This window comes from Rhinatrema bivittatum, chromosome 2, assembly GCF_901001135.1.
Source record: "Rhinatrema bivittatum chromosome 2, aRhiBiv1.1, whole genome shotgun sequence".
Taxonomy (NCBI): Eukaryota; Metazoa; Chordata; class Amphibia; order Gymnophiona; family Rhinatrematidae; genus Rhinatrema; species Rhinatrema bivittatum.
In genome coordinates, this window is record NC_042616.1 from 287,644,577 (window position 1) to 287,670,872 (window position 26,296).

The window sequence follows — 26,296 nt, forward strand, 5'->3', positions numbered from 1 at the left end:
GGCACAGGGAAGGGGGGGATCCTCGGACTCAGGGCCACTTTCGCCGGAATCCGCCAGCAAGGAACCGAAGGGGTGGGGCACCGCCGGGGGGGGGCGACGAACGCGGAGGGGGTGGGGCAGGACCGGCGGACGGTTGGGAAACCCGCGGTGGCCGGCGAGGAGGAGACGGAGCAGGCAGGAGAGAGGCCTGGGCGGGTGGGGAGGGTGCCCGGCGGGAAGCAGGAGCCACGGAGACGCGGCCCCGATCCCTGGCCTTCTTAGGCATGCCGCGGCGCTGGCAGAAAATTACCCAACAAAAAGGTAAATGTTTGTTTGATTTAAAATGAAATAGGTAGTACTAGCTGGCTAACGAGGTAACTTATAGTAATAATAAAAAATTTTTTTTTTTTTTTTTTTATAGCCAGTGAAACTTCCACTTGGAAAGCCTACCTAGGGATAGGGTTAGGGTAGCCTAATTACGGCTTCCCATATTATTATACTTTAAATGAAGGCTTAATGAATTAACGTTGAATATATATATTAATTTATTTTTTTTTTTTAATTACTCTGCTCACCCACCTGAAGACAATACAAGCCTCAACCTGCTGCCTCGGTTATTCCTCACCGACTGGCAGTTATTCCCTCCCTCCTTCCTTTTTCCTCCCTATCCTCCAATCCCGCACTCCTATTTGAATTCTACCCCCCCCATTGGCTACCTTCTTCCTCGCTCTCACTCCCCCCCCCCCCCCCTTTTCTCCTTCTCCCTTTACCTAATGCCCGCCTTTCCTTCTCTCTCTTGACTACAGTTATGTCCGCAGTGCAAGACAGGCTCGCCCTGCTTGGACTAACCTCAAGTTAGAGCAACTAGCAGTTCTCAGCTTGGGACATAATGGTATTAAATTGGTTTTGCCCCTTTCTAATGAGGAGAACTCAGTAGGTTGTTCTGCTTGAGTCCCACTAAATTCCTGAGCACTCAGTACTATGTCCTATCACCGCTACTTTGTAATATCTACATGAGACCACTGGGGGATAGGACTAGAACATGTGGGTTACCATTTCACTTCTGTGCTGATGATATTCCCTCTGCCTCTCTCTAGGTTCTGACTCAAATGGAAGCCCTGATTTATTTATTTATTTTGTACCCAGCAGCTTCCTCCTGCTCCTTTGTACTTCCAGTTCAGTCAGAACTAGGGCTGGGATCTGGCGCCATGAGAGTCTTCATTTGCAGCTAGCTCGGGAAATTTTCCTCTGGTTTATATCTCCTCCCAGTCATTGCACTGACATTCCTGGGCTGGAGCCCATGCACCAGGGCTCCTTCTGGAACGCTGCAATGATAGGCTCTGCAGTGGCAAACCCAGAACTTAATTTTTACAGGGGGGGAGGGGCCCAAGTTTAACATGGGTGGACAGTAGGCATACAGGTCTAGGTCCTATGAATTGTAATCTAATGATAAATAATGCCTTAGACTACACCTTACAATGGATTTCTAAGTAGTCTGCAACAGCCATTATGCAACATGAGTGACCCTTTAAAATATTTTAATTCTATCATTTCAAGCACTTATTAATCTGTATTAATTTGTCATATTTATTACAGTCTAGAAATACACAATATTAAGTAAAAAGTAAATAAAAACACAACAGAAACATCAGATCCAATCACATAATAAAACAAATATCAATGTATTTTTTATGAATCCTCTTTCCAAAAGTGCAGAGAATATCATAACTACATTAAAACAGCAATAATCATAATAATCATAAGAACTTAAGATTTGCAATGGGCGCAGAACAGAACTAGGACAGTTCATATAAAATTCTAACATGTATAAAAATATATTCAAATTCTGGTGTGAAGTAACACAAACCCCTACAACCCCCCCCCCCCCAAAAAAAAAAAAAACCCCACCTAGAACCTTGCCTACCATACAATAACAGCGGTAACTCTCAAGACTCAAAAAGCAACAACCTTACCAAGAAAAGGCATCAAGGCAACATTACACCAGGCCCTAGATTAACACTACTACACCACCTATTGGGCAAGCCAGACTGCTACAAATCCCTACAGAAAAACTACATGCCAGCTGAAATACTGCACCTCTGTCACTCATTCAGAGCACAGATAGACCCTTACAAACAGGCAGACAAAACTGAAATAGAAAATCCGGAAAATAGACTCTGTGAACACTGGAATACTGAAGAAAAAGCAAAATACAAATATATAAGAAATGCACATTCCCAGAGATGGCATATTCCAGTTGCTAAAAGTCAAAATATTTTTTTTCTACCTTTGATATTTGATCTTATTTTTCTAATCAGTTTGTCCCAGTCTCTTTTTTCCCCTTGTCTGTCTTTTCCTAATTCCTTTTTCAGGGTCTCTTTTATTCTTTCTGTTTCTTCTCTCTTCTCCTGTTTTCTTTCCTTCCTCCTTCATACACACACACACAGGCTCTCTCTCTCTCACATGCGCTCTCACACACACATGCTTTCCTCTCATGCAGGCTCCCACTCTTACGTGCTCTCTCTCACATACAGGCTCCCACTCCCACTCTCTCTCTCTCTCACATACACACACACACACACACACTCCCATTCCCACAAACACATACACAGGCTCTTGCTCTCTTCCTCACAAGCTGTTTCTCACATGCAGGCTCCCATTCCCATACATACAGGTTCCCACTCTCTCATGCTTTCTCTCACACACAGGCTCCCATTCCCCCACTCGCACCCACATACTTCTGCATGCTCTCTCAAATTCACGTTCACATCCCCCCCCCCCCCCAAGCTCCCACTCTCATATGCTCTCACATGCAGGTTCCAACTGCCATATACACATATACATGCTCTCTCACACACAGGTTCCCACTCACACACACACACAGGCTTTCAAATTCAGACTCCATTCCCACAAACACACACATGCACACAGGTTCTCACTCTCATATACTCTCTCTCACACATAGGCACCCATTCCCACACATATATCACTGAGTCCTGGCTAAAGGATTCAGATCATGTCTTCCTTAACCAGCTCCCCCTACAGACCTACGACATCTTCTCCATCCCGAGACCTAAAAAAAGAGGTGGATGATTACTCCTGGCTGCCAGAAAACACCTCAACCTCAAACTCCAAACCACCACCCCCCCAGATTAGAAATTGGGCTATTTAAATCTAACATTCTGCAGGTCTGCCTCATCTATGCCCCTCCAGGCCTACTCGAACATCACCCTTCCCCTATCATCGAATATATTGCAGACAATCTTAAGCCAGACACCCCTGCAGTTATACTCGGAGATTTCAATCTCCATGTGGATGTCCGCCCTGCCACACCTGCCTGCGAAACCCTTCTTGACACCTTCAATGCCCTGGGCTTCAGACAGCTTATCTCTGTGCCAACACATAAAGCAGGTCATACCCTCGACCTCCTCTTCGTTAATTCCCACATTACAACATCTAACACCCCTGTAGCCACCCCTATCCCTTGGTCCGACCATTTCCTCATTAACGCCCACCTCACCACTAATACCCCCTTTCCGGCTTCACAAACACATAGTAAGACAATTTCTTATCGTAAACCTTGTTCTTCAGAGGACCTTACTCTAGCGTTTGACAAAGTAGCCAAGAACCTTGACCTGACCAATCCAGATGCTGCCCTACACTTCTGGAATACTATCACCACCATTGTAGCTGATGAAATTGGCCCCATAGTCCATAAAGAAATACCACTTTCACGAACAGAAGAAAACCATGTTACACTACTGAACTGAAAAAGATAAAACAGGACCTCAGATCTAAAGAACGCACTTGGCGTAGACAACCCTCCCCCACACACAAAGCAGCTTTCAAACATACACTGCACACTTACCGACAAGCCACTCTCCAAGCCAAACGAGATTTCTACTCAGCTAAAATTAATGATTATCAATTCAATTCAAATGCACTATTCTTCTATGTTGCAGATCTCACAAAGTCCACCCCCCTACCTCCCACGAAGTCAACGCCAATGATAAATGCGAAGAACTAGCAAAGTACTTCCAGAACAAAATCGCCAACATTCTCCTTTGCTTCCCCACCAAGCCTTCCCCCACCTCTCCGCATCCAAATAACAACGAAGTCAATATTGGGTCCCTCGACCTGACAACAACCTTGGAGATTGAAACCATCTTGAAAAAGATGAAACCAGCCACCCATATCTCAGACACAATCCCCTCAAAAACCCTCCTCTCTATCCCTACTGCCATCGCAAAACCCATAGCTGACATAATTAATTGCTCCCTCACATTTGGTAAAGTCCCAGACTCTCTCAAACTTGCTGTTGTCAAGCCCCTCCTTAAAAAACCTACTCTCGACCCCACTGACCCAGCAAACTACTGGCCTATCTCCAACCTGCCTTTCATCTCCAAAATCCTTGAAAAGGTAGTTAACACGCAACTCACTGACTTCCTCGATTACCATAGTATCCTACACCCATCACAATTTGGTTTCCGTAAAAGTCGTAATGCTGAAAATCTCTTACTAGCAATTGCAGACACCTTGCACTAAATGCATCAAAAACAGAAATCCTCATCATCTCTAATCATCCGGGATACACAACACATTCCTCCTCTCATAACTCTGCCTTAGCCCTTACCCCACTGCACTCTGTAAGAGACCTAGGCGTCTCACTAGATCAATACCTAAATTTCAAACCCCACATGAAGTCTCTTCTAAAGGGGGGCTTCTACAAACTCCACGTCCTTAAAAAAACTTAAGCCCCTCCTCCACGCCCAGGATTTCCGCATAGTTCTGCAGACGACCATCCTATCTAAACTGGACTACTGCAACTCTCTTCTCTTAGGCCTCCCGTCATCCACTATTAAACCCCTACAAATCCTGCAGAACGCCATGGCGAGAATCATAACCAACACCCGTAAAAGGGATCACATCATCCCCATACTAAAGGATTTGCACTGGCTACCCATCCCCTTCCACATTCAATACAAAATTCTTACCATCCTACACAACACGCTCTACAAAGACAATCTCTCCTGGCTCGAGAAAATGCCACGTTTCCGTTCTTCTAACCGCCCCTCTAGAACCTTCCTTGTGGGCACCCTTCACACCCCATCCCTCAAAACTGCACACCTTACCCTCACCAGAGAAAGAGCCTTCTCCATTGCTGGCCCTACTCTCTGGAACTCCCTTCCCACTGATCTCCGTCTTGAACCGTCCTTACGCAATTTCAAAAAAGGTATCAAGACATGGCTCTTCAAGCAAACTTGCCTGGATGCTAACCAAACCTAGAAAGTGCCCCACCCCCCTACCTTTCAGAACTCGCCCTGCATTATATATATGTGTACGGCTAATCCATGTTGTGATTTTAGTAAGTTATTATAGTTATTATGGTCACTATCCACTCTTTCCTCTTAACTTGTTCCATCATCTCTCCCTTTAGTCTTTCTCGCTCCCAGCCCATCTCGTCTTCCCTTTTCTTGCCTGCTCCCCTTTCCCCGCTCCTCGTTCAATGTAATTTTCCTTTCTTTGAGTTAATTGTAAACCGGCGTGATGTGTTCTACGAATGTCGGTATATTAAAAGTTAATAAATAAATAAATATAAACTCCTACTCTCACATGCAGCTTCCAATCCTGCCCCCCCCCCCCCACACACACACACAGGCTCTCACTATTTTATGCTCTCTCTCACACATACACACACAAACACAAAAACTCTATCAGGGCCTCTCCTGCTTTTCCAGATCTCCTTGCTGCAAAGCCTCCTCTTCTCGGGTCATTACATGCAGCCTCACAGCAGGGCCTTGGACCGCTGGGCAATGCTGATTTGGTAGGTCAGGGTCCACCCAGGCCCACCCTTGGCTATGTCACTGTGATATTGAATCTGATCCTAGATATCACTTTTGAGCAATGCCAAAAGTTCTAGTGGAGAAGGTTGAAGGGCATACAAAGAGTGCAGTCCTGTAGAACTCTGATCTGTAATATCAGAGAAGTTAAAAAACGTAAATACTTGTAGTCCTTTTTTCTATATGTCCAAGATAGAGGTACGTGGTTTATCACAGAATCCTTCAATTATAATGTGAAAACAAATCACGATGACTGAATAATTCTATGATAAAGTTTTTGAGCTTCTCTGATATCACAGATCAGAGTTCTACTTGATCTTTGAGCAATGACCAAAACTCCTTCCCTTCTGGGGACTATGAATGCTGCCTCTGTGGCATCTCCAGCTCCAGCTGACCCAAGGATCAAACCGGGGACCTTCTGCATAGCAGTGCAGACCACAGATTAGAGATAAATTGGTGGCATCAGGCTGATTGCCCTGATTTGTACAACACCATGTACAATTGCTCCCTAATAATAGATTAATGTGAATAAAAGCAATTAATGTTTAAAAAGGTTTATAAATTGTGTCATTTTATACTCTTATTAGTACACAGCAGTTATCATCAAAGCCACCAGGCTAATTCCTCTTGATTTATTAATCCAATGTTTAGATGAAGTTTTTAAAGTTACTAAATAAACTAAAGCTTAACCCCAATAAACCAGAAATACTTCATGTGGGTAAAATTTAACCACATATTGTGAGGGCCTAGTTGTCAATTGGTGGAGTAGCTCTGCCTTTGATTGAGGTGAGAAGTAGAATAGAGTTGAGGGCTATTAATAGTTGGGTCAAGGTTGATATAAGTGTGTGGGAAATTGTTAAGATGTTTATATGAAGTAGTAAGCAATATATCATCACAAGGGATTAATAAATATGAATGGTTTTATGTAAAAAATTGAAAAAATTAACGTTTTAATGCATTTCTAATAAATAAATTGATTTTAATATAAGGCTAGATCTTTGGTATGGTTTACTTGTAAGCCAAAGTGCTTTTTTTCTTTTTCCCCAAGTATTTGTTTTTGGGAGATTTTTGTGTGTAATACGAGAAAGCACAAGTGAAACATATACATTGCCTTTATTTTATATATGTATGTATGTATGTGTATATATATATATATATATATATATATATATATATATATATATATATATATATACATACATACATACACTTACACGAATTGCCATACTGGGTCAGACCAAGGATCCATCAAGCCCAGTATCCTGTTTCCAACGGTGGCCAATCCAAGTCTCAAAAGTACCCGGCAAGTACCCAAACATTAAATAAATCTCAGGCTACTATTGCTTAATAGGTAATAGCTGCACGAAAAAGTACAGAATAAGACCGTTTATGAAACATCTTTTGAATATATTGATTGTGCGTGATCGTACTGGATTCCCTGTGAAAAGGCCGGTAAAAAAAAAAAATGTAAAGCATCATTCGTGAGCTGGCGGAAAATGGGTCCCGACAGGAGAGCGGGCTCGGACGCTGCTGGCGCGAGGAGGGAGGTTTCCTTGCGGTTGTTGGTGCGGGCGCCGGGGGCGCTGTGGGCGGCGGGAGCCGGCTCTCGCGGCTCGCTGGCAGTGGCGTGTGTGTGCGTGTGGCGCGTTTGCGGGGCTCAGTGCGGGCGCTCCGGGCTCCTCTCTCTCTCTCTCGCCCCGCTTCGGATTCGGGCAGGCGGTGCGGAGGTGGCTGTGGGGGCGCAGCGGCGGCGGGGGATGCAGGTAAGCGGTGGCCGAGGGTACCGGGCGCGTAGGCCGCATTTTCTCTGTTTCCCCCTCCCCTCTCTCCCGGACTGCAGGGAGGCCGGGGCTCGGCGTCGGAGACCGGGCAGGCTATGCCGGGAAAGTCCGAGGAGCGGCGGAACCTATGTCTGTCTGTCTGTGTGTGTGTGTGGCAGGGAGGGCGACTGGCCGGCCCAGGCCGCAGTCCGTCGGTTTGTGCACGACGGAGGCAGGCCGGCCGGTCCTTAGGTCGCGGCGAAGAGAGGCCACCACCGGCCCGGGACGTGGTATTTAATTTAAACCCCCCCCCCCCCCCGGAGGCGGGCAGAGTAGCGCCAGTCCAGGCCCGAGGTTTCAGAGACTCTACCCTCCTCACTCCTCCGGGTAAAACAAAAATTATATATATTAAAAAAAAAAAAAAAAAGCTTTTCCCCTCTCCTTAACTACCCCGGTAACAAAACGCCCCCGCGCTATAGCGAGGGAGGGGAGGGGGGGGCGCGCGCTGCCGGCTGAAGTGGCGCACTTCAGAAAACACATGCACAAAAAGGGCGCCTTGAAAATGAAAAGGCGTAGGGAGCAACTCTCGGTGTCTGTATTTATTTGGGCTTTGCTGACGCTGACCCGGTAAAACGTTTCGTAATTGCTTGTGCCCAGCGACTCAACCCGCAGCAACTTCGTCCTTCCCTTCCACTGTTAAGTTGTGAGGGGCGAGTGTGCTGCTTGCAGAGCGGTAAGGGCTTTCTGAGACCCGGCTGTAGCTAGGAGGATTATTGGGGTTTGTTAGCCGTGTTACCCTTTTAGTTTGTGTCGTCCCCCCCCCCCCCCCCTTTAAATCCTTATTTGACCCGTGACTAAGGTGAATGTGTCCTGTAACCAGTAGACCCCATATGAGTATGTAGCCGGCACAGGTTTTATTGTGACTTTCGGGCATTTTCATTGAGCACTTTTTTTTTTTTTCTTGTGTGTTAAAATAATCGGAGAAGGCTTTGACTTGTACTGGCGACCAAGTGTAACGCCACAGCTGCCAGGCCCTGTAAAGCATTTTATATTTAACTAATGTTTATAATTACAATGAGGTATGTCATACTGGATGATGATGTGAGACAAGGACATTTCTGAGGTGGTTAAAGGGATTTTTTAGCGAAGACTGAGCACTTTGATGGCATTGAGTGCATATTTGAGTGGGACTTATTGGATATGGTATGCTGTAGCAGAATTGTTATTGACCATTTGGCAAAAATGGAGTAGGGAACACTTCAGTACTGGACAGTATGATAGAAACACGAGTCATATTTCACAAGGAACAGCTTGGCTTCACTTAGTTTCTTGTGAAACAGGACTTTGGTCTTTCTGTCATACGAATATATATAGTACTGGACACTAAATTCTCCTTGCTAGGGCTCTGGTGTTCAGCCTTGTTTTTTTATAGCACACCTGCAACAAGCTGATATCCTCTAGCAGCACACATTGGGTTGCTTAATTCTCTTCTGAGTCATGATCTATGAACAGCCCTGTTATTGATGTACTAGTACCCATATCTCTAACATTGGTTGCTGTGGTATAAAATATTGTGTTGAATGCAAAGCAGAACAAAACTCCTTGCCAGCTATGTGCTGCTGTTACAAAAGTTGTTTATAGTATGCAATATTTTCTATTTTACCTAGTATTAGGGGTTAGACCACTTTAGTTAGGGGTACCATTTAACGTTTAAATCAGTTTTTGAATGTTCTCTGTTCGACAGAGTACAACAAAACCGTTTCTGCTCTTATGTGTTGAAAAGTCATTTGATAAAAGTTTTGGGAGAGGGGAAGCTTACATTTTTTACATTTTTCTAGCAACCTGAATGTTCATGTAAGATGCTGGATTGACAGTACTGGAAGCAAAGTCCTCCATTTATCCATAACATTGTCAGTGGCAGTGTGAGCTTCCCCACGTTGTTTTGCCAACATGCCACAACTCTTCTTTGGAGAACACTAAGGGTGATCAGGTAACTCAGTCTTTGGCACTGCTAAGTTTACCCAAGAGTGTCAGTTAAGACTAGATTGTATTGACACTTGTCTGTTGGGTTTTGTTGAGACCACCAGCTCAGGTTGTGCAGGCCACTGGATGATGTTTAGGTGATACTGGCATGGTTACAACAGACCTAACCAATGATATAGAAATGAATGACTATGCTAATTTACTGACAGGCCGATACAGTACACTGGACGCGTGTTTTCCCTTACCCCTTATTCAGTAAGGGGCCGAAAACGCGCGTCCAATCCGCTGAACCTAATAGCGCCCGCAACATGCAAATGCATGTTGATGGCCCTATTGGGTATTCCCGCGTGATTCACAAAGCAAAATGTGCAGCCAAGCTGCACATTTTGCTTTCAGAAATTAGCGCCTACTCAAAGGTAAGTGCTAATTTCTTCGGGCACCGGGAAAGTGCACAGAAAAGCAGTAAATACTGCTTTTCTGTGCACCCTCCGACTTAATATCATGGCGATATTAAGTCGGTCCCAAAACGTTCCAAAAGTAAAAAAGAAAAAAAATTTTGAAGTCGGCCGGCGGCTGTCTGGTCGAAAACTGCACGTGGCTGTCAGCGGGCTCGAGAACTGACGCCAGCAAAATTGAGCGTCGGCTGTCAAACCCGCTGACAGCCACCGCTCCGGTCCAAAAGGAGGCGCTAGGGACGCGCAAGTGTCCCTAGCGCCTCCTTTTGCCCGTTTTTACCGCCAGGCCTCATTTAAATACAGAATCGCGCGCACAGGAGAGTGGCCTGTGCGCGTGCCTTTACTGAATCGGCCCGTGAGTCAGCCTCCCGCCCTCACTCCAGGTGCTTGACCAAGTTGTGCAGAACTGTGTTTTGAAGTCTTGGATTTGGAATGCCATAGTATTTTTGTGAATGTGCTATCAAAACATGACTGTTGGAATAAAGGGACAACCCACAGAAACCTTCAGGTTCTTTTAAAAATATATTTCTGTCTTCTGTCTGTATATAATTTTAAAATTATATGTATATTCCGCCTTTCATGACACTTCAAAGTGGTTTACCTTCCCTGTCCCAGAGGATTTCCAATCTGCTTGTATAATATGCTTATTGAAAGCTGTGGTAACCTCCTGTCTTTTTGGTGCACCCTCAGTTCTAGCAGAGAAGAGGCACTCTGTGCAGTAGAACACACACAGGTAGCAGAGAATGCACATGCTTTGTACACAGTTGTGCAGGATAGGAAAGAGCCATAGGACCAGAATGGGACTATCCCAGCAGGAGCAATAGGAGGGTGAGAAGTGGAAGCCATGCAGGATGGGAAATAGTTTACGGTCAAAAGCAAGGAATGGGACCACTGGGCAGGACTAAAGAGAGGAATTGCAGCAGAAGCAGTAGGAAGCTAGAAAGGGGAAGTGTGCTGGGGGAATGTAATTATACTAGTGTAAAGGCCCGTCAAAAATAATGAAATAAGAGCAAAACAGCACATAAACACACACCCATTCCCATGACTGCCCCTCACAACCCTTTTTTCCGTTACGGATAGACACACATTCTTGTACATGTGTTTAGAAGCGTGGTTTGTGCACATACATGTGTGCATCAGTGGGAAACCTATGTAAGGTAAAATTAATTTAAATTATATTTCATCTTTAATTATTATTCCTGAGCGTCAGTTTTGGGTGGCATAAGAAAAGTACACACTTTGGAAACAGAATCAATCGTAAAATGGCCCAAAAAGGCAGCTCAGATATAGTTTTTGAGCATAACTGACAGTAAAATATATATAAACCTAACAAATTATTTATAGAGATTAAAATTTTGCTTTTTAAACTACCTTTCATCTAATTGTTACATTTTGTAATGTACAGTATTCTATTTATGGTGTGCTGTTATACACAATTTCATTTGTTTTATTCATTTATAAACCATTTTTATAAATTATGCATACCACTTTGGATTTCATAATTTAAAATAGAGCAGAACATCTTATAGCATAAAGTGTGAAGTTTGGATCATTTATAGCCACTTCTACATGTTTACGCAGTTAGATTCGTTAGCAGTACCAACCACGGGTGCCACCTTTTCTAACATCCTTACTCCTTGTGCCTGGTAATGACCCCTTAACCTTCATGCCTGTTCACTATATTTTGAAGCTTATCTGATACATGTTGGACCTCTGGAACACAAATTGTGTTCTGACTAATTGAGAGAATTCTATTTTTTTGTTTGTTTTATGTCCTGTAGTGAGTATAGGGACTATCACCACAGCCATCATGTTGTATAGTTTTTTCCATTATAATATTAAACTAAAATCTTAAATGTAAAGTAATGCCCCTGGAGCAGGGATAAATATTGTTCAACTGTGATGCCTGCCCTCCTTGAACCATTTTAAAACTACCATTACAAAAAAAAATAAAATTAAAATACTTAGGTGTTACATCATAACTTGAAAAAGCTTTTATGGTTTGAATTATTTTCTTATTACATAGCCTTGTTGAATACTTTTGAAAACTCAAATCTTGCTGTATTTAGACAGCGTTGTGTAGTCCATTAGCCCTAAGGCTAGTATTTCTTGTGTCTGTCTGATTTCCCATTGTTGCCCATCTCCTATCTTTAGATCTCACAATACAATTCTCAACACCATTTACCCTTATTCCAGCATCCTGCTTGGCAGAGATTCATTTCCTTGTCCCCAGCTATGGAATACTATTCCTCTTTCCATCCATTCAGCATAAACCCGGTGAAATAGTAGCATTCTACTTTTTTCACTATTGTGGATCTGCAGCCTGTTTACAGTCTAACGGAAGCACCATGAGCAAGAATGAAACACGAAGTACTGCTATCTCATTGGGTTTATGCTTAAGTGCAATAGAACACGCATCATGAATGAAATCACTTGTAAATGAACTCTCCTTGTTAGAGTTGTTCGTTAAGGTGTTATAATACCTTGCTGCTGTAATAATTGTTTGGTTAGTCCTGTTTACTGTATTGCCATGCCTGTACTATAAATGGATGGTAGCTTTCTTTTAAAGTGACAGTATTAACCAGCATTTTATCTTTCTCAGCATGGCTTCATATCATCTTTTGGAGTGTGCACAGTTTCAGATTTGGCCATCTAGTATTGTTTACGCATGAACTTTTTTTTTTTTTTTTTTTATTCTAGTAAATTACTTTGGTATTCAGTTCTGGAATTAACTGATCTCTTTCCATGCTGTGTCACACAGTAAATTACTCCAAGAATAAATATAGCTTAACTTTCTTCTTATGTGGGAGTTGCCTCAAATAATAATTTATACTCATACTAATTTATCCAGGAGTAAAACTACCCTCTTTAGTAGGATTAGTTACTACATGAGTAGTGTGAATATTCCTTTCAAACTCCTAGTGTGAATGTGAGTCTAAAAGAATTCTTGTTCTATATGAAAACTAGTGTGAAAACAGTATAACATGCTGTGAAGTTGGGAATTCACAAGAAGCTTGTTTATTTTCTGTGATTAGAGTCCTCAGGGAAGTGTCTGTTTTAGTGGCAAGTTAGCCAGGATATCACATAATTGATTATGTATATATCTGTAAGTTTGTGGAGAGAGATTAGAGAAGGTTAAGCAGTAAAGAAATTGTGTCCCTTTGTCAATTAATTTAAATGCAGCACACAGCTTGTAAAATATAGGCTTGACTGTTTGTATAGAACCAAAAAATGATCACGATCCATATTTGTCATTTATATATAGAAAGTGACAGGCCGTGACACATTCTTTCTAAGTAAAACAGGGTGGATCTGGTTCCTGGGTTAGCAACTAGTAGTTTGTTTTCAGTGGATTGTGTAGATGGAGAGATGACTTTTTGTATTTTGTTAATTTACCAGCAGGTACGTGGAGTTGTGAAAATAGTTTTATTTTTCCATGGTTTTTTTTTTTTTTTTTTAAATCTTCAGGTGTATTGATTAAAATTTTAAAAAGGATCATTTCCATCGAGGGCTTAAATAATGTAATAGAATGCTTACATCGGGCATGGGTAAACCTCTATTTTTTTACAGAGGCCTTTTAATTTGCTCTTGCCTGTTCCAGAGGCTGGAATGGTGGGGTAGTGCTGTTCTCGTCCCCCCCCCCTCTTTCAGAGCTCTGTTTGAAGAGCAGTATCTGCCACTGTTGCCGTATGTTTCTCTGCTAGCCCCATGATTGGCTGTTTGGCAAAAGTTAAGGCTGTAGTGGTAGTCTATAGCTGATAGAATGGGATTTACAATTTTACTTTACTTCCCTTTGGTATGATTGTTCATCTTTCTACTTATAGAATTGATGGACGTCCATAAGCAGATCTGAATAACTTGTTTCTGTGTTCTAAAGGAGAGCCCTTCAGTGGAGGCCTCTATTAGGAAGAAGGAGTGGACGCAGGTTTCATTAAGGTAGCTAAAAGCCATCCTAAAAGATGATAGGAGGTAGGAACTGGGCTAATTCTTGATTTATATTGCATTCCCTCACAGAGAAGTCAAATGAGTCAGACTTTCTACAGACGAACCAGTTACTCTGCATAGAGTAGTGACAGGAGAGCTATACCATAGCACAGCGATTCTCAAACCGGTGTGTAGCGTGCTACTCGCAGCCAGCGGGGGGCCGAAGAAATGAAGACTGGCGCTGCTAGCCACCGCCGGAGAGCAGGCCGGCAGAGGCCGAAGACGAGCTGTTCATCTGGGAGCCTGTGTGTGTGAGAGAGAAAGGGAGGGTGCTTCTGTGTGTGTCAGTGTGTGTGCGAGAGAGACTGGTCAGAGAGATGATGTGTATGTGTGTGAGAGACTGATCAGGGAGATGACTGGTATGCGTGTGCTTGTTTGTGTGTGTGTGAGAGACAGAAACTGGTCCTGAGGGTGTGACTGGTGTGTGTGTGTGTGTGTGTGTGAGAGAGAGAGTGAGTAAGAGAGAGAAGAGACTGGTTGTGGTCCCTAAAGAAGAGGACCGTGAGGGCAGCTTCTGGTGTGGCCTGCAAGGGAAAAGAGTAGGAGAACTGCTGGAGAGGGTAAGTAAAGGTGGCTTTTTAAGTTCCTTTTTCTTGATTGACTGCCATTTTAATTATGGGTTGTATGTGATGTCTGCTGTTTTGAAATATTTTATTGGTGTTTGAAGAATTTTTAATAATTTTTAAGAGTTTTTAATTGTTAGATCTGTTCATCAGCTGTTTTGAAACATTTTTAGTATAGTTTTACAATTATTTGTGTGGGAATCTATAACAGCTTGGCTTTTTGTTTTCCTAATGAGAGGTGTATTAGTGTTTAGGGCCTGGTTTAATATTTGTAGTGTTGCCTTTTTATAGGTAGGGTTGTTCCATTTGAGTGCATGCCATAATGCAGGTGTAACTTTGTGCGGATTAGTTTATGTGCATTATTGCAGATCTTGTGACTTTGTTAGGTGCTACATTTCTATTTCCATTTCTCCAGGTTTGCTCTGCATGCAGAGTGGCTTTTTTTGGGTTTTCATTCCAGTTTGTCTCCATATTTGTAATTTGTGGTCTTTCTGTACTTGTGTGTATGACCGAGGTGAGAGATTTAACTAACATGTAGACACATAAAATACCTCATTTGTGTTCACCTTGTCTGTGCATTTTCTCCTGATCCATTTAGCCTACAGCAACCAAATTTTCAGTATAGATATCCTCTCTCTCTTTCTACTACATAATTTGCTAGGGTTCTGTTGCAGTCACTGTCAGTCATGCTTTAAAACATACACCAAAAAGGTTCCGGAAATGTATCTGGTGGCTGTCTTGTCATTTTCCTTACCTTGCAGTATTTCACTCATCGTTGCTCTATTGAAAGCAGATTTTGAAGACAAATGAGAAAAATGATTCTGGTCTTTGCGGTGAATCCTGTTTAGTGCTCGCAGCTCAACATCATCACACACTCTTACAGTATGTAATCAGCTGGGAGGTAAACACACACATAGGGGAAGCAACTGGGCCACACTGCAGGGAGGCAGATGCACATAGGGGAGGTGGCCAGGGCATGCAAGTGGTCGTTTAGACCTGTGGCATAGCCTAAAAACCTCACTACTGGTGTGGGAATGGTATGGCAGAACCACATTCTCTCAAATACACTGAGGTCTTCTTTACTGACTGCTATTAAGGGATTTAAACATGCTGTTTCTATTGTACTCACACACTCCTTCTCTGTCACTAGAACTCTGTCTTTTACTTTAACTTGTGCATATACTCGCCCAGAGACAGTATCTGTCACCCTGACAGTCAAAGACTTAGTAACGCGCGCACGCACACACACACACACACACACACACACGCTGTTGCTATTACATATACAATATCTTGTAAAAATCTTCACGCCCTTGTACATTTTTCACATTCTGCTGTCTGAAAAAGTACAAGCCAAAAATGCATTAAAGTAGAGTTTATTTCCCTGATCTACATAACACTCTATATTTTCATTGTGAAAGAACAAGTATAGAAATATTCCAAAAGTAATTAAGAATAAAAAATGAAAACGTTTCGATTGCATGTCTTCACACCTTTTTTCATAGAAATATGAAATTGGCTCTAGTTCAAAAAAATTGCCTTAAGGCCAACAGTAAATTAGCCCACCCATGTCTTGTCACAGTAGTTGAGTGGACTCAAATACACTTGAAGAATTGAGCTATATCTGTTATTTGACGTGAATTTGAATCAAAGGTAAAAAATAAGCTGAGTCAAGGGGTGTGAATACTTATGCAGGTTGGGTTTTTTTGGTTTTTTTTTTAGTTCTTTTTGGAATATTTCTATTTTGAATGTGTAGAGTATGTTTAAATCAATGAACAATTCTTTAGTGCATTTTGATCTGTATTTGTTTAGACAGAATGTGAAAAATGTACATATGTAAAAGCTTTTACAAGGAACTGTACACACACAATTCTCTCTTCTTTCTCAATCACACACTGTGTGCCACACACCCTTATGTTATGAAACGCTCATTCTCTATGCCAAACACTGAGTCTCCGAGATACTATCTCAAACATAGATACACAGTCACATTTTAAACAAATTTAATTTGTTCTCTCTTCATCTGTTCTGTAAATGACTTCTATATCCTGTTGTTTTGATGGCACTCCCATCAGAATTAGTATAAAAGCTAGAAAGTGAAGTAATATTTTCCCATAAAACTTATGGGACTAGGCAAAAATTTCAGTTTTTGTAGGAAAACGTTTCTTATGCTGCTTGTTGATGTGCTACTGGCAGCCAACTAAAAGATTTATCAATTTTTTTTTTTGGTTCTACTACTCTTAGTAAGGCTCACCTGTCTGAATGGGCTTCAAGTGAAAGAAGAATTTAAATTTTAGAAGACATGAAGTTTAGCTTTTTTTTTTTTCAAACACATTTTCTTCAGTCTTGGATGTTTTGCACTCTTACTTTTGGAAAGATGAGAATATTCAGATGTTGCTGCTGGCATTATACTAGTTTGGGATGATCAGTGTGATGTTAGCATCTAGTCTCCAAAACATTTTGACATGTTTGTCCAGCTCTGGTGTTTAATCTCCCATTTCAGTAAACATTGCCCTTAAATGTTGTGAAGAATATATTGGGATGGGACTTAGAAAACTAGGAATGGGTTGGTAATACACAGTCACAGAGTAAGTAATTTTTTTTATCTTACTAAAATGTACTAACAAGACACTGTGGAAGCCTATTCAGAATACAGTGTATTTATGCCACTGTATTCTTGTTCCTTGGTGAAGACTGTGGTTCTCTGCCTGTTGCATAGCAGAAATGGTTCTATGAATGTTGAAATCTGGCAGCATTTTTTTTATGTTTATACAAATTTTACATATATGCTCCTCAGGTCTGGAAATAATTCAGGTGCCAAGTTGTCCGGGCACCTAAGATTCATTGTTTGCTGCCAGGCAGAGGAGCCAGAGTAGGAGTGAGAGGACCAGTGTCTAGGGGGGATGGGGACCTCAGAAGCAGGTGAGAGAGGCTGGAGGGGAAGGGCAGATAAAAAAAAAGTTGAGAAAAAGAAGCAAAAATATTAATACAAAGAAAAAATTCTGAAGATTTTTTCACTCTTGATTTTTAGCATTTGCCTACATTTTATATTTATTAAGATTTCTTAATCATTTAATGCTGCAATAGGTCTAAGTGATGTACAGTTAAGGATTCTCTTTTCTTATCTTGTGTTTAGTTGAATTCTGTTACCAATTTTTCTCTCTGCAAATTCTGCTGGGAGAGAATTTCGTACATCTACCAACCTTTTCTGTAAAGAAATATTTTTGAGTGTTGCTCTTGTGTGCCCCATGTCATACTGTGACAGAGAAATGGGAAACTGCTCTAAAAGCACGCTTGCTGCATAAATAATGTTAGGGAATCAGAATTGCAAAAAGTGAAAACGAAAAACAGACTCCAGTTGATCAAATAATAAAGTCCTTATTTCCTATGATTTGTTTTAAATCCATAGTAGGACACTGCCTCCAATCTCATGACCTTCCAATTCCCTGAGGAGTTTCTCATAAGGGATTTTGTCAAATGCCTCCTGAAAATTAAAATAAACCATATCAACTGACTCACCTTTGTCCACATGTTTTACACCCTCAAAAAAAAAAAAAATCTAGTAAATTGATAATGCAAGATGTCTCTTTGCAAAACTCATGTTGACTCTCCCCCATTAAACCTTGTTTATTTATGTGGTCAGTAATTTTATTTATTTGTTTTTTATATACCGACGTTCGTCAGGAACATCACATCTGTTTACAATATACTACATAAATACAGTTTTCCTAACGTGTAGCAGATGGACTCTGGACCAATGGGTATAGCGTACTTCTGATAGCAGTTGGGGGATGGATCAGATTTCAATCTGATGTCAATCCTAGTACATATACCTCAGCAGGAAGTGCTGCTCTTCAGTATTTTCCGTCTCCATAGCGGTTAGGGTCTCTATGCAAGCTCGCACAGCGTTAGAGTAATTTTACCAAAGAAACCCAAAACAAATCTTACCTCTACAGACGAGCCCCGCTCTCCTGCGGTGGGACCCCTTGGGTCCCTCCCCCAGTTGAGAATTCCCAAGGTGATTTCCGCAATCCCTCGGAGGTTGGCCTTGGTCTGACAGCCAACCCTCGGTGTGGACTTAGTCCCCGGCAACGGGTGAGTCTGAGAGGCAGCAGGTGCAACTTTGAGTGCGGCGGTGAAGGTATTTTCCCTCTCCCCCCACAACCGGAGACCGCCCGGAACGAGACTGGGAAACGCCGAGACAAGGTAAGGTAGAAAACTTCTTTAAATTCTCCGGTCTTCGAAGAGTTGCACAGGTTGCCAGCCGGCACCAGTGCCACTGGGTCGATCATCCCTAGCAGGTCAGATTTGGGGGTCCTCCCACGTGGAGACCCTCCGAGGTGGTCGCCATACTGGCCGCGTGGTCGCCGTCGCCATCTTGACCTGTTTGCCGCCCTGTCCGCCGTCCCAACCCATACGCACAGAGGCGAGACGTGCGCACAAATCTCTTGTGCGCACATCGGCACTCGCATAATTGCCGTGCGCATAGCGACGCGCACAGCCACACGCCTACTGTGCCGGGCACATAAGTTTGGCCTGTGCGCACAGCGGCGCGCGCATCTTACTGAGCGCGCACCCGACATACGCGCACAACCTCGACACACCAGAGCACATAACATGTCCCTGTATTTTTTACAGGCACAAGCCATGGCACCACCAGAGAAGAAGCTCAAGGTTTAGGGCCTTTGCCCAGCATGCCACATCAGAGCTGCGCAGCATGAGGAGGCCACGGCCCTGTGTATACAGTGCGAGGAGGCCCTGGGGGATTCATCCCAAGGCCCTCCCCAGCCGGTGCCGGGATCCAGCTTCTCGAACAGTATGCCGGACCTCACTTCCCCAGCGGGAGTCTCCCTCAAATGGGACTCCCCAGGGACACAGCGCCTCTTAATTTAGACCCAGCATCTATCTCCTGGGTGGAATTCTTCAAAGGCCTGCATACCTTCGTCCACATGCAACCGGGGCCTCCGATAACACGGCCACAGCGTCCGCCAGAGGACTTCAACATACCAGGACCCTCTATGCCCAGAGAAGTGCTTCCACCGCCCAGAAGCCCCACCTTCGGAGACACAGACAACTCAGACTACGATTCAGACCGAATCCCACCGAGCCATGAGGCGTTTCTTCACCAAGGACGAGCTTCCAGACCTAGTCACACACAGCTTGAAAGAGCTCGCTATCTCGGGCACAAGTGCCTTGGGGGAACCTAAGACGAATCCCCTCCTAGAGGGACTCCATCAGACCTCCCGTCATTTCCCACTGTTACAAGCCATCCAGCAGTTAATTGACTTGGAATGGGAAGACCCGGAAACCACGTTCAAAGGGGGACGTGCCCTGGCAGCCATGTACCCTCTGGACCCCACTGCCAAAGATCTCCTGGCATGTCCGAAAGTGGATGCCATGGTCTGTGCGGTCTCAAAGCGCACTACTATCCCAGTCGAGGGAGGAGCAGCGCTCAAGGATGCCCAAGACAGATGTCTGGAATCCATCCTCAAACAGCCTTTTGACGTCTCTGCTATGTCTCTACAGATCGTGGCCTGCTGTGCCGTGGTGACACGCGCCTGCTTATCGCAGACCAGGAACAACACTCCTGGGGAAGCCCTGGAACCAGCAGTATCATTCCTCATGGATGCTGCTTCTGATCTGGTGCACACTGCGGCTAGAGGCGTGTCATCTGCCGTGGCGGCCAGAAGACAACTCTGGCTCTGAAGCTGGTCGGCCGACGCATCGTCCAAAACGAGACTCACAAGGATGCCCTTCAAGGGAACCCTCCTGTTCGGAAGTGAACTAGAGAAGCTAGCCAACAAATGGGGTGAACCCCCACTGCCGTGGCTACCGGAGGACAGGAATAAGAGAAACCAGCGACCCTTCTCCCGAACTTCTAGGGGCAGAGGATCACAGCGCTTCAACCCATACAGAAACACATACCAAGCTGCTCGCCCCACTGGCAGGAGCCAGTCCTTTCGGAACAAGTACAACAAAAGGGGAGCCGGCTCGGGGCCAGGTCCCAGCTGCACCCCGCAATGAAAATCAGCAGACCCGTCCAAGGGAAGAAACCATAGGGGGCAGATTTGCCCTATTCTACCAAGGATGGGTCGAGATAACTTCGGACAAATGGGACCTAGCCATCATTTGAGAGGGATATTATCTGGATTTCCACCACATCCCTAAGGTCAAGTTTGTGGAATCCCCCTGCCATGACTCTTCCAAGAGGACGGCAGTGGAAGCTACACTGACCAGATTACTCGCCTTAGAGACTATAACACCGGTGCCCTCCCAACAAATAAATACTGGACATTATTCCATCTATTTTATCGTTCCCAAGAAAGAAGGGACATTCCAGCCCATCCTGGACCTCAAGTTAGTCAACCGCCACCTGAAGATTCTTCGCTTCCGCATGGAAACCCTATGCTCAGTCATAAGGGCGATATAACCAGGAGAATTCCTTTCATCCCTGGATCTGTCTGAAGCCTACCTGCACATTCCGGTCGATCAAGAGCATCAGCGTTTTCTACGCTTCACGATCCTGGACCATCACTACCAGTTCCGGGCACTACCATTTGGGTTTGCCACAGCACCCCGGACGTTCACCAAAATCATGGTGGTAGTGGCAGCAACACTGAGGAAGGAAGGAATCCTCGTACACCCTTATCTGGACAATTGGCTGATCAGGGCGAAATCCCCAGAGGAATGTCACCAGGCGACCAACAGAGTCAAAACTCAACTGGAGAGCCTCAGGTGGGTGGTCAACACAAACGAGCTGTTTGCAGCCCTCTCAGTCCCTAGAATACCTGGGAGTTCAGTTTGACACCAGATAAGCAAGGTCATCCTGACACAGACAAGGAGATCAAAACTGATGACCCAGTTGCGAACCCTGTTGAGCGAGCTTTGACCCACAGCATGGGACTACCTCCAAGTCCTCAGCCTCATGGCATCCACACTGGAAGTAGTGCCATGGGCAAGAGCTCACGTGAGACCCCTACAGTGCTCACTACTGTCACGATGGAACCCGCTGTCCCAGAACTACACTGTTCGTCTCCAGCTCCCGGACAAGGTTTGGACCCAACTACAATGGTGGCCACAAGAAGGCCTTCTGAGCCATGGAGTGAGGCTGTCCTCACAGACCTGGATCCTGCTCACCACGGACGCTAGCCTACAGGGATGGGGAGCACACTGCCAGGAGCTAACATTTTTCAGATACATCAGCGAAAAGAGAAAGGTCCAAAGTGGTATAGTGAAATTGAAAGGTGGAAATGATCAATGTGTGGAGGGAGACGAAGAAATGGCAGAAATATTAAACGAATACTTCAGCTCTGTGTTCACTAAAGAAGACCCTGGAGAAGGACCATCTCTACACAACAAGAAACTGGAGGGAAGCAGAACAGAGGAAAATCCATTTACAGTAGATAATGTATGGGAAGAGCTAAAGAATCTGAAAGTGGACAAAGCCATGGGGCCTGATGGGATTCATCCAAGGATATTGAGGGAGCTCAGAGATGTGCTGGCGGGACCGCTGTGCGACCTGTTCAATAGATCCCTAGAAACGGGAGTGGTGCCGAGTGATTGGAGAAGAGCGGTGGTGGTCCCACTTCACAAGAGTGGGAACAGAGAGGAGGCTGGTAACTACAGACCGGTTAGCCTCACTTCAGTGGTGGGAAAAGTAATGGAGTCACTGTTGAAAGAGAGAATAGTGAACTATCTACAGTCCAGAGAATTGATGGACCAGAGGCAGCATGGATTCACCAGAGGAAGATCCTGTCAGACAAATCTGATTGACTTTTTTGACTGGGTAACCAAGGAATTGGATAGAGGAAGAGCGCTCGATATCATATACTTGGATTTCAGCAAAGCTTTTGATATGGTTCCGCACAGGAGACTGGTGAATAAAACGAGAAGCTTGGGAGTGAGTGCCGAGGTGGTGACCTGGATTGCAAATTGGTTGACAGACAGAAGACAATGTGTGATGGTAAATGGAACCTTCTCTGAAGAGAGAGCGGTTTTAAGTGGTGTACCGCAAGGATCGGTGTTGGGACCGGTCCTGTTCAATATCTTTGTGAGCGACATTGCGGACGGGATAGAAGGTAAGGTTTGTCTTTTTGCGGATGACACTAAGATCTGCAACAGAGTGGACACGCCGGAAGGAGTGGAGAGAATGAGACGGGATCTAAGGAAACTGGAAGAGTGGTCGAAGATATGGCAGCTGAGATTCAATGCCAAGAAGTGCAAAGTCATGCATATGGGGAGTGGAAATCCAAATGAACTGTATTCGATGGGGGGGGGAAAGGCTGATGTGCACGGAGCAGGAGAGGGACCTTGGGGTGATGGTGTCTAATGATCTGAAGTCGGCGAAACAATGCGACAAGGCGATAGCTAAAGCCAGAAGAATGCTGGGCTGCATAGAGAGAGGAATATCGAGTAAGAAAAGGGAAGTGATTATTCCCTTGTACAGGTCCTTGGTGAGGCCTCACCTGGAGTACTGTGTTCAGTTCTGGAGACCGTATCTTCAAAAAGACAAAGACAAGATGGAGGCGGTACAGAGAAGGGCGACCAGGAAGGTGGAGGATCTTCATCGGATGACGTACGAGGAGAGATTGAAGAATCTAAATATGTACACCCTGGAGGAAAGGAGGAGCAGAGGTGATATGATACAGACTTTCAGATACTTGAAAGGTGTTAATGATCAAAAGACAACGACAAACCTTTTCCGAAGGAAAAAAATCAGCAGAACCAGGGGTCACGATTTGAAGCTCCAGGGAGGAAGATTCAGAACCAATGTCAGGAAGTATTTCTTCACGGAGAGGGTGGTGGATGCCTGGAATGCCCTTCCGGAGGATGTGGTGAAGACCAGAACTGTGAAGGACTTCAAAGGGGCGTGGGATAAACACTGTGGATCCATAAAGTCAAGAGGCTGCCAATGAAGAGTGGGTGACTCGCCAGAATGATGGCTACTGCCTGGAGTCAATACCCTTATTAAATAAACATACACAGGCTTGACTCCAACATCGCTCTAAGCTTCAACAGCAAGAGGAAATGTGGAAAAAAGGAATCACACTCACAAAGAGGGGAGTAGCTGGCTTGTTACGGCGGTTACTACCCCAAATCAAATAAGCCTGATACTTCACTTTCAATGCATATACAGCATAGTTCTCTGATTCAACGGCAGGGGAGAAGAAAAACTGATACTTCACACATCCAGCAGAGCTCTCTGCTTCAACGGCAGGGGAGAAGAAAAGAGGGTTCGCACTCACAAAGCGGGGAGTAGCTGGCTTGTTACGGCGGTTACTACCCCAAACCAAATGTGCCTGATACTTCACTTTCGATGCACATCCAGCATGGCTCTCTGCTTCAACGGCATGGGAGAAGAAAAACAACCAATAAGGGCTAATAACATAGTCTGGGTAAAACAAATAAGCATGGGTGCAGCTTGCTTATTGCGGCGGCTACTACCCCAAACTAATCAAGCTAGATATTTGACTTGGATGCAGCTCCATCACTGCTCTCTACATTAAAGGTGGGGGTGGAAGGGAAATAGAACCAAGAGCTAAGAGAAACAGATAAGTATGAGAGAAAATATGTGTGAAGCTTGCTGGGCAGACTAGATGGGCCATTTGGTCTTCTTCTGCCATCATTTCTATGTTTCTATGTTTCTATGTTTCTATGCCCTGGGGCAATGGAAGAAAGAAGAGTCAGGATGGAACATCAATCGCCTAGAAGCACGGGCAGTCAGACTAGCCTGCTTACGGTTCGGTCACAGACTCCGAGACAAATCAGTCAGTCATGTCGGACAATGCCACAACAGTGGCTTACATCAACCATCAGGGAGGAACCAGAAGCCAACAGGTGTCTCTGGAAATAGACCCGTTAATGACGTGGGCGGAAGCGAACCTTCGAGAGATCTCAGCCGTCCACATCGCGGGGAAAGACAATGTCGCTGCGGATTACCTCAGTAGAGAAAGTCTAGACCCAGGAGAATGGAGACTGTCGACCACAGCATTCCAGTTGATACTAAACCATTGGGGAATACCAACCATGGACCTCCTGGCAAACCAGCCCAACGCCCAAGTGCCCAGCTTCTTCAGCCGCAGACGGGAACCTTAGTCCCAGGGAATCAATGCCCTGGTACAGACCTGGCCACAGGAAACTCTCTATTTATACGCCTTCCCACCGTGGCCCCTTTTGGGCGCAATCATCCACAAGATAGAACACCACAAGGGACCAGTACTTCTAGTGGCCCCGGACTGGCCAAGAATGCCATGGTACGCAGACATACGAAGGCTACTGACAGGGAGCCCTCTCCCGCTACCGCCGCACAGGGATCTGCTCCAACAAGGGCCGATCCTCCACGAGGACCCAGCTCGATTCTCTCTTACGGCCTGGCCATTGAGAGGACTCGCCTGAGAAAGAGCGGATACTCGGGGGCAGTAATTGACACCCTGCTCCGAGCACACAAGTTTTCCACATCCCTAACATACATAAGGATTTGGAGAGTATTCGAAGCCTGGTGTGAGGACCGCGACACGCTTAGTCAAAATTCCCATGATTTTGGAATTCCTACAGAAGGGATTGTTTCTCAACTCCATTGAGGTACAGGTGGCCGCATTGTAATGCTACGGAACAAAGAGTAAGGACAGTAGCCTAGCCTCTCACCCGGATGTCTCCCGCTTCCTGAAGGGAGTCAAGCAGATCCGACCACCCCTAAAGTGGCCGGTGCTTCTATGGAACCTCAACCTGGTCCTAGACTTATTAGCAGGAACCTCCTTCAGACCTCTTCGCGGCCTGTCCTTCCGACTATTAACATTGAAAACAGCTTTCCTGGTGGCAGTCTGTTCGGCCCATCGTATCTCCGAGCTACAAGCACTGTCATGCCGAGAGCCATTCCTCAGACTCACCCCGGGAACCATCCAGTTACGCACGGTCCCATCCTTCCTTCCCAAAGTGGTTTCTCACTTCCATCTCAACCAAACCATCTCGCTACCATCGCTAGATGAGCATAAGGATTCGGAAGAATCATGCTGCCTGCGCCACCTCAACGTTGGCAGACTCCTAGTCCGATACCTGGAAAGGTCGGAATCCGTACGAAAGACAGACCATCTATTTGTCCTTCACAGCAGGAAGAAGCAAGGGGAAGCGGCCTCGCGTGCAACCATAGCTCGCTGGATCAAAGAAGTTATCAAGGCAGCCTACGTAGAAGCCGCCGCCTTTGCAAGTCAAGGCCCATTCCTCTAGAGCCCAGGCAGTGTCCTGGGCGGAAACCAGGATGCTGTCACCCGCCAAGATCTGTCGGGCAGCGACATGGTCCTCCATCCACACCTTCTCCTGGTTCTACTGCCTGAATGTTTAGGCTCGAGAGGACACAGCATTTGCAAGGGCAGTACTAAGTGGGCCTCAGGCTGCCTCCCACCTGGTTCGGGAGTAGCTTATATACATCCCATTGATCCTGAATCCATCTGCTACACGCTAGGAAATGGAGAAATTACTTACCTGATAATTTCGTTTTACTTAGTGTAGACAGATGAACTCAGCATCCCACCCACGGCTGCCGTCATTCATGGAATTCTCGGGCGACATCCCTGAGAGCGAGTTATTCACGGGTAAGCCAAGCTTTCCCTCCAATTAGGACACCCATCCTACCGGGTGTCGACGTTTCTTGGTTGAGGGCACTGGCGGTCTCCAGCTATAACCAATTCAACCAGTTCAAGTTAATCAAGTTAACAAAGTTATGCAAGTTATTCAGT

The 26,296-nt window shown here is 44.9% G+C and overlaps 1 protein-coding gene across 1 annotated transcript in view; it reads left to right on the plus strand.

Annotated features, from left to right (window-relative positions):
- Positions 1-7,367: 7,367 nt before the first annotated feature.
- CUL1 (cullin 1) overlaps positions 7,368-26,296 on the plus strand; it is a 359,727-nt gene continuing 340,798 nt past the window's right edge. Inside the window, exon 1 of the mRNA XM_029589582.1 lies at positions 7,368-7,582. The gene's annotated coding sequence lies outside the window, so the exon portion shown is untranslated. The remainder of the gene's footprint in view (positions 7,583-26,296) is intronic.